Below are 9,674 nucleotides of genomic sequence, written 5' to 3' on the forward strand. Positions count from 1 at the left end.
TTTTTCCTTAATTGCATTGACCTGTATTTGTTCAATTTCGGAAAAATCTGGAACGTGATTATGGTCATAGAAAATGTTCTATTTTACGGTCAATGTATTTCACTATTTTACCATCAAATACATGAACTCTTTCTCTACACCAGTGGTATTCAACCTTTTAACAACGTAGCATACTTCTTCTCCTACAAAATTTTCGCGGCACACCAATTCATAAAATACGTGATATAATACCTAGTATATATTTAGATATATAATATTTATACATATATAGTAACATTGCGTAAGTCCGCCAGCAACGTGCATTGTGTGAGAGGCCGCCCAGGGCGTCCAGATCATCGGCGGTCCAGTAGGTTTAAGATAATTTTAAGTACTGTCCCTTTTGTTTGTGAGCTCTGTGGTCATTGCACCAGACCGAACCGACCACAGAGACCCTCTCCCCATAACTAGCTTGTACCATCCTAATTCCTTGGGTAGGTATCTCCTGACCTGGTCGTCACCATCGTACGTTAGAATTGCCTACCTTGTACATTCTCAGGCGAGGGCACTTATAGTTGCCTACCCGCTCAAATAGTCGGCGTTAGTGGTGGCATTGGCCCAACACAGGCATATTCAGTTCTCGGGCTTCCCCCGAGTGGTCCTTCGGATCGCCCCTCTTCAGGGCGCACACATTTTTTGGTCCTTCGGGCCGGATAGATTAATACAAACCAAGATACATAGTATTAATAAACCACAGTTTTCTGTACATGACCAGTTTTTTCTTCGTGTATATTATTCTGGTTATAACTTTGGTAGTACCTACATCTGTAATTCTGTACTGTCACTGAGTTAGTGAGTAACTAAATTGTAGTGACAATTCTATGCTGTAGGCCGTGCACGTACTTGTTCTCCACGAGAATTATCTCTCTTTAATAGTCCTGCACCTGTGTCAAATAAATTCTGATCACAATGTCGGACGTTGTTTACAATGACGCAAAATCGCGTATTCTTCGCTGCATTAACAAATTAAAAACCTTTGCGCAAGCCTCTATTGAATACAATAACGAGCGTGGAAGTGCTGGTAAACGAGCAAAGATTGCAAAAATGATCACTGAACTTACCCCTCTTCGAAATGCAGTTGAGGACAATGTCCAACGAATGGAATCAGCCGTTAATTCGCATACAGCCTCTGCTGCGATAACGGATACTAGTGAAAGTCAGGCCTTTATTACGTCATTCGACGGTCTGTACTACGAGCTGGGAGCCTTTGCTAATGTTCACAAATTAAACATGTCACCTGCGATGGACACAGCTTCGGCTTCATTTTCAAATCAAACCAATAGTTCACATAATTTATCAGCCTTTCAGTTACCAAAACGTTAATTCCCTACATTCTCTGGTGTGTTGACGGACTGGCAATGCTTTGAGGATTTATTCACATCAATACTTTCACACGCTCCTGAACTTCCAGACGTTGAACGTTTTGAGTTTCTAAAGATGTCTCTCACGGGTGAAGCTCTAGCCCTTGTGTCGCATCTCACGTTAACCGCTACCAACTATACAAGTTCTTGGAAAATCTTGCGGTCCCGATAAGGCAACAAACGTGATCTCGCTCGTGTTCACCTAGATTCTCTGCTTGCTACACAGATAGTTAAATCGAATGGTTTAATGATGCTACCTCTATTCAAGAGCAAATTAACACAATATTAGAGAACACAGCTGCTTTAGACAACCTCGATTTTTTAACCTGACAGTGGAGTCCTCTTCTGGTGCATCTTTTTGAGAAGCATTTAGATTACGATTTACGTGCTCGGTGGGAATTAGTCGTTGGGGATAATTATTATCCTCAAGTCTTTGAATTTGTGGATTTCTTGCGTAGCCATCTGCGTTTTGCGGACATCTATTCCAGTTCTGTTTCAGTTAACCGACCAGATAATGTTTCAAAATCCAAACGGTCCTTTAAGCAACAAAGTTTTAAACCTTGCTCGTCAGGTCCATCAACAATCTTAGCCGCAACGACGCATCACCTGAGATCGAAAGAATTATGAACAGAAGTACTCGTTCGAAATATGATATGCTGCTAATCAATGGTAATATGAAAACGCCTATTAAAATGAACAAAAAACGGTATTTAATATCAAATACATGTGTGGTTGATTCTGTTATTACCCTCATTACGATGGCAATTACTGATAGTAAATATTACAAAGAGTTTATAGACAAAAACACAAACAATGTATTTATTACGTTTTGTAATGATCTGTCAAAAAATGGGACGAGTGCAATAATTTATAAAAAACGTTTGGAAATATTAAGAAATATATTCAAGGACGAAGTGGGTATAACAGATGTTACTTTAATAGATGCTAAATGCAATGCAATGTATATAGTAACGAGTCTCTTAACCCTTTGTCGACCGACGGTACATATAAGTACCATCACTTTTAAAATATATATAAAATCAATATGAAACAATTTGTACGTTATTTCCCGTCGGTACTCTACAGTACCACTATATCTATCGAAAAAAAAAAAGTAAGATATAATTCTATTTAATAACTACGTAACGACTTTATTTAGATGGGATTTTCTTGAAATCGGTATCGGGAGATTGCTCGTACAAAATTATCGTTTATATTTATCAATAATCATTGTATTGAAATTATAAAACGGCAATTATGTTGGAATGTGTGTGTAGATTAATTATATTACTTGGTTAAAATGTTTTTATATAGATGTCATGTTTATAATGCGATTATAATCAATTGGACTTGTGCGTACCGTCGGTCAGCAAGTGTCGTCGCGTCGTGTTTTCGTGTCTGTAGCGTTTGTTGTCGCGTACTCGCTTGCGTCGTGTGTTTGTCGTTTTGATCCATTATTATTTTATAATTTTATCATTAATATTGTCGTACAAAAATGACTAATATTAATGAAGACGAAAATATACATAGCTGGCTGAATGAAGAATTTCCATTGGATAATAACATGCTAACAGATGAAGAGATCTCGGATGATGAAAATATTGATTGCGAATCAGGTAATGATTTTAGTTTACCCTATGTTGATGAAGTTGCCGAATCGATGGAAAATAAACCCTTCGACTATTTAGTAGTTTTGGATACTGACGTACAATCACATTTACCCACTGTAGAAACTCAAGAGCCAGTCGTTATAAATGTATCTGCGACTCCGGTTCCAGGCCCATCTACTAACTCTTTGCCCCCAGTAAAAAAATTTAAAAAAACTTATTACAGACAAATAAACAAAATAAAAACACAAGTTCGGACTCTATAACTTCCTCAATAACTACAAATGCTGACGAAACTGAAGAATCATATTATGAACCTAATCGAAAATGGTCTAAAAAAATAAAACAACTGATATACCAAATTATTGCCTTTCAACTGGAAAAGTAGATGAACTTTTTCATGGTGAAACGGCTACATCGGTTTTTCTTGAACTTTTAGACGGCTTTCTCGATCATCTTGTTTTTCAAACAAATTTATATGGTACTCAAAGAGATAAAATACTGAACATAAAACGACATGAAATGTTGAATTTTATTGGAATTAATTTTTTTATGGGTTATCTGGAAAAACTATTGGTCAACTTGTCCAGATCTTGGTGTTAATTTAATATCTAATACAATGCCACGAAATAGGTTTGATCTAATATTATCAAATTTACATGGCCAGGAGAACACTTTAATTCCTCCGAATAATACAGACAAACTTTTTAAGCTTAATCCATTGATTGATTATTGTACTGAAAAATTTTCAAAATCATATTATGGCACGAGGGAATTATCAATAGACGAGTCTATGATAATTTTTAAGGAAAGAAGTAGTATGAAACAATACAACCCATGAAGCCGATAAAGCGTGGCTATAAAATATGGTGTATGTCTGATCAGAATGGTTATATAAAAATTTTTAAAATATACCAAGGTAAAGATGAACAAGTGTCTGACGAATTTAAACATTTTGAGCTTGGAGAAAGAATCGTACTGCACCTGTCTAAAAGTGAGTGGAATAAAAATAGATGCTTCATTTTTGACAATTATTTTACGTATATTCCTCTTTTAGAAAAACTTAAACTCGAAGGTTGTTTAGCTTATGGCACTATTCGACCAAATCGTAAAGTTTTACCAAAATTGGCTGATGATACAAAATCTAAAAGGGGAACTTATGACTACCGCATATCTGATTTAGGTATTAGCGTCTTGAAGTGGAAAGACACAAAAACAGTTCATTTTGCATCAAATTATCATGGATCTGAGGTAACAACAATTTTACGTAAAAACAAAACTGGGGAAAAAAATAATGTCACATGTCCGCAAGTTGTCAAAGACTACAATCGTTTTATGGGTGGCGTAGATCACGCAGATCAATTGCGCACGTCGTATGGAGTAGATCGGAAGTCAAAAAAATGGTGGCACAGATTATTTTGGGGTATTCTAGATATAATGTTCATAAACGCATTCGTAATTTATAAGGAACGGCATGGAAAAATACCACTTTTGGTATTTCTGCGTCAATTTGTACAAGGGCTTTTATCTGAAAAAGAAGTTATTACTCCGTCTCGAGTACATTTATTTCAAAAACGTAAGAATACAGAAAACACTGAAGTACCAAAAAAAAGAAGAGGAAAAAAGCTATCAGTTTCTAAAGACGTCAGGTTGCATAATCGAGGAATTCATTGGCCAAAATTCACTAAAAGTCGTGGTCGATGTGAATTATGTTCATTTAAATATCAACTACAATCAAGACAGTTCTCAAAATGTTTAACGTGTAACGTTTTCTTATGTTGTAATGACAAGAAAAATTGTTTTGCTGAATACCATGACATAAACTGTAATGAATACATTTTTTTCATGTATGCTTTTAATAATGTCAATAAATAAAACTATTATAACGATAGTACTTTTTTTATAACATATTTTATAAGGTATTCTAAATATTGAAAACCAAGTACATTTCTACAATTAATTACATGACTTAAAAATTCTACATCAATAGCAACTTTTTAATAACTTGTTAAGTGTAATTTATTTTATAAGATATTTTAATTATCGAAGACCTAGAACTTTTTTTAAATTTATTAAAAGGTTTGGAAATTTATTTTTAAACTCAAAATATAACCTCAGGTAAGAATAATTTATAAAATGTATCATAGATAGGGCCCAACGGTACTTATGAGTAGCATGTTAAAATTGTGAATTTGACCGACGGTACTCTGTAGTACCACCATCGTGTTTTTAAAAACATTTTTTTTTTTTTATTGTAAAATCAAGGATGATATTTATTTTGTAATTAAACAATGCTATTTTAATTAAAAATAATTCAAGAAGTACATTATTTATTGTATAATAGTTGAACGTAGTACTTTTGCTTTAAAATAATTTTAGTAACAAGTTATTTTTATGAGGTCAAGAATAATATTTGTTGGTATATTAAGATTAGGTTATTTTAGTTAATAAAAAATCACAACTAAAATGATGTTATTTATACTACTATATTATTAGTCCACATTAGCCTATACGAAGGTTGCTGTTATCCAAAACCATATTAATTTTTTAACTACTTACTGAAATAATAAAAAAAATTTTGGAATATAATAAGACTACTAAAATCGTTTTATGTATTTTTTTTTTTACTATGATATGAGCTAATATTTGGCTGGATATTGGCTAATTTGGTCATGAAGTTGCCCACCTCATTCATATTAATTATTATCAAACTAGTGCCAATTTTTCAACAAATTTTATTAGTTCTACCCTCTCTAGCTTTATCTAATCTATGCGCCAAAGTATCGCCAATATCAAGCGATTCAAATGCTAAAAAAAAATATTTAAATATCCGTGTTTTCTAGTTTCTAAAAATATGTATGTCAAAAATTATTAAAAATTAATTTACAATTGCGATTAAAACATGTACAATTAATAAAAGTAATATTAATAAAAAAGTTTAAAACATAAATAAAAACAATTAATTAAAATCACAAATTAAGGTTATTAATAAATTTATATAAGAGTAAAATTCATTAATAAAAAAAAACTTTTATTAATAATTTACCAAAAAATAATGCATATTTGAAATTCATAAAAATATTTTACAATGTCATATATAATGAATTAAACTAAAATAAAAAAAAAACGTTGAATAACATGTTACAAATTAATTAAGAAGACTAATTAGCATTATAAATAAAAAACAGTAAATTAATAAAACTAAATTATAAAAACCATGTATATTAATAATAAATACAAACAAAATATTTAGAAATAATAAATTAAAAATGGCTTGAAAATGATTAATACAATTTAACCAAAAAAATGTTGAAAATTAATGTGGGTATATTTATAATTAATAAATATATAATATTTAATAATAATTCATACAAAATCCCTATATTCATAATTAAATTGTTGAATGTTATTTAAGTTATTAGTTTTTATTCATAATTTTTTCAACATTGTAAATAATTGTTTTTTTTTTAAATAACTTATTAATAAAAATAGTAGTTCTTAAAAGTAATTAATAAAAAATATTTTATTTTAATAATTAAGATAATTTAAACGAAAAATAAATAAATAAATAACAACGTGTAAAAAATTATGAATAAAAACTAAAAATTAAAATGACTAAAAATATATATTAAATATAATAATTGAAATGATTCAAAATGATAAATCGCTGTTGCATTTTAAATCATTTATTGTAGACAATTTTATTTATTAATTTTATTAATGTTTTTTTATATATGATTTTTTAAAATTATATTAATTATTTAATCAATTTTTACTAAATATTATTTTTTTATTAGTTTCATATATACCTACATTAATTTTATAAAGTATTTCTGAGCCATTAAAGGCCATTTTTAAAAAAATATATTGTACGTTAATTATTAATATACAGAATTGTACCTACTAATTATTTTGAATATTATATATTTATTAATTATTAATATACTTTAATTTTATTTATCATTTTTATGCATTCATTTTACTAATTAGTTTTAAATAGTTATTATATTTTTTACAAACTATTAATGTAGTATAATTTTATTTATCATTTTTATTAATTTTTTGATTTAACGAGTACATCTTATTAATTATTTTAAATATTAGGTATTTTTAAATATAACATTATATTTTAGATAATTTTTATTAATTTCTTTTAGTAATTTACTATTAACAATTAATTCACTGAATATAGGCGATACTTTGGCACGTACATCGGGAAACCATATTTTCCGGAGCATGGTTGGTGTTGCAAGCCGGTCTAAATCAATTTGCAAAATATTGACACCAGTTTATAGTCGATTGGACGAGTTGGTGGGGCTAACTTCACTATCGTAACATACGGATAGTATTAGAGATAATGAAAATCAAACGGTCATCCATGTCAACCAATGATAGTACCTATTACAGTTATATATTTTGACGAAGTATTTCAAATCAAATTTGCATGGATTTGAAAAAACAACAGATTATTGGACCACAGAATAAAATACAAGTAATATTTCAAGGGGCTTATTCGACAGTTGAAAACAGTGTTGCCAAAATGAAATCACAAATATAAGTAAACAGTGGTGATAAAAATGCTAGAAAAAGCTACTTAATTTTTTCTCTCGTAATAGCTAAAATAAGCTATTTTTTTTTTATAAAAGCTAGAAAAGTAGAAAAAGCTAAAAAAAAAATTCTGTCGTAATAGCTAGAATAAGCTATTTTATTTTTTATTTTATAATAGGTTAGGTTAGAATAAGATTTAGCTATAAAAATAAAAATAGCTAATAATAGTACATAATAAATTATATATTTTCAAATATAATATTTAATAGTCATAAAATAACAAACAAAATGAAATAAAAAACAACTTTAAGGAACTGCTTGTAGTAATAAGGAATATTACATAGTTTTCTTACATAATAATTATTAGTTATAAAATAACAAAGAAAATAAAATAAAAAATAACTTTAAGCAACTGCTTGTAGTTACAAATAATAATACATAGTTTTCTGATAAAATAATTAATAGTCTTTAAATAACAAACAAAATTAAATAAAAAACAACTTTAAGGAACTGCTTGTAGTAATAAGGAATATTACATAGTTTTCTGACATAATAATTAATAGTTATAAAATAACAAAGAAATATAATAACAAATAACTTTAAGCAACTGCTTGTAGTTACAAATAATAATACATAGTTTTCTGATAAAATAATTAATAGTCTTAAAATAACAAACAAAATGAAATAAAAAACAACTTTAAGCAACTGTTTGTAGAAATAAATAAAACAATATAAAATACTTAGTTTTCAAATATAATAGTTATTAAATAAAAAATTCCAAATGTCCTGATAACTTAAAAACAATGTTAAAATAAAATTGGGCAGTCCACATCTATATCCATAAGTTCTACCATATTATTATCTACACCTTCACTACTTTGATTTTGACAAGGAATAATATGTGACTTGGTTATTGAATTTAAAACATCTACTGGTAATACATACTTTGAGCAACACATTCCTTCACGTTTAAGACCAGCTCGTATAGTTAAGATGGAGTTGAGTAATTTTGGACCCATCCTATTCCTTAATTTTGTTTTAACCACATTCATTTGACTAAATAGTCTTTCAACTTCTGCGTTAGACCAAGGAAGTATCAAAATTTGTAATGCTACAGACGAAACATCAGCAAATGGATTTAAGCCACTAGCATCTGTATATTCGGACACTTCTTTCCAAAATTGTGTTGTATTTGTGTTTTCAATCCATTTAATATTTGTCAAGTTCTGCCATTGGTGATTAATTTTATCAATTGTATTTATTTCAAATTTCAATAATTCTAATAAGGGTGTTAGATGCTCTTTAACTACTTTTAAACTGTTTTTAACCGACATCATTGAAACTTTTTCTAATATGGCAATATTTTTTGGCAACTGTTGTTGCAATTGTTTCAATAAAATTTGTAAGAATTGTACTAACCTTTCTTTCAATTGATTTTTTTCATCTTCTGATGAATTGCTTTTTTCAAGTACCATAGTAAATTCTAGAGGCCATTGAATGTTCGGACTGGTATAGCTATCCATGTTACAGGTCAAAGGGTTTTCTTTGCAGTAGGGATTCACAAATCTTTTAGCGATTGAACATACTAAATTTGTTAAATCTTTCAAAAGTTTACTGGAGTCTACATTATTAGACTCGAAAGACTTATTTACTATTTGAATTTCAAGTAATACTGGATGTAAATATGTGAGATAAGCAAGGTTGTTATTATCACTATACATATTGAACAATATTTCAGCATTATAGCACTTTTCTTTTTGCCTAGCTATTTGAAAAAGTGTCCTCAACTCAATCCACTGATGAAGTATCTGCGAAACCGCTGTTTCAATCGACAACCACCTTGTGTCACAAGCTTTCACTATTTTCAGTAGATTATGCCCATTGTTTATGGCATTAAATACATTTTTATATTGTGCCTGCCTCAGTGTGGAATGGCTAAACCAATTGTAGGTTTCTTTTATTAAATAATCTATATTCCTGGGCAATGTTTCACTGGCTGCAGCTGAAACCGCCAATTGTAGTGAGTGACAAACACAAGGTATATGGATAAGCGAGGGAACTTTCTCTTTTAATTTTTTATAAACCCCGTTGTTAATACCTACCATAACCGATGCGTTATCAC

Source organism: Metopolophium dirhodum, chromosome 1 (assembly GCF_019925205.1).
Source record: "Metopolophium dirhodum isolate CAU chromosome 1, ASM1992520v1, whole genome shotgun sequence".
Taxonomy (NCBI): domain Eukaryota; kingdom Metazoa; phylum Arthropoda; class Insecta; order Hemiptera; family Aphididae; genus Metopolophium; species Metopolophium dirhodum.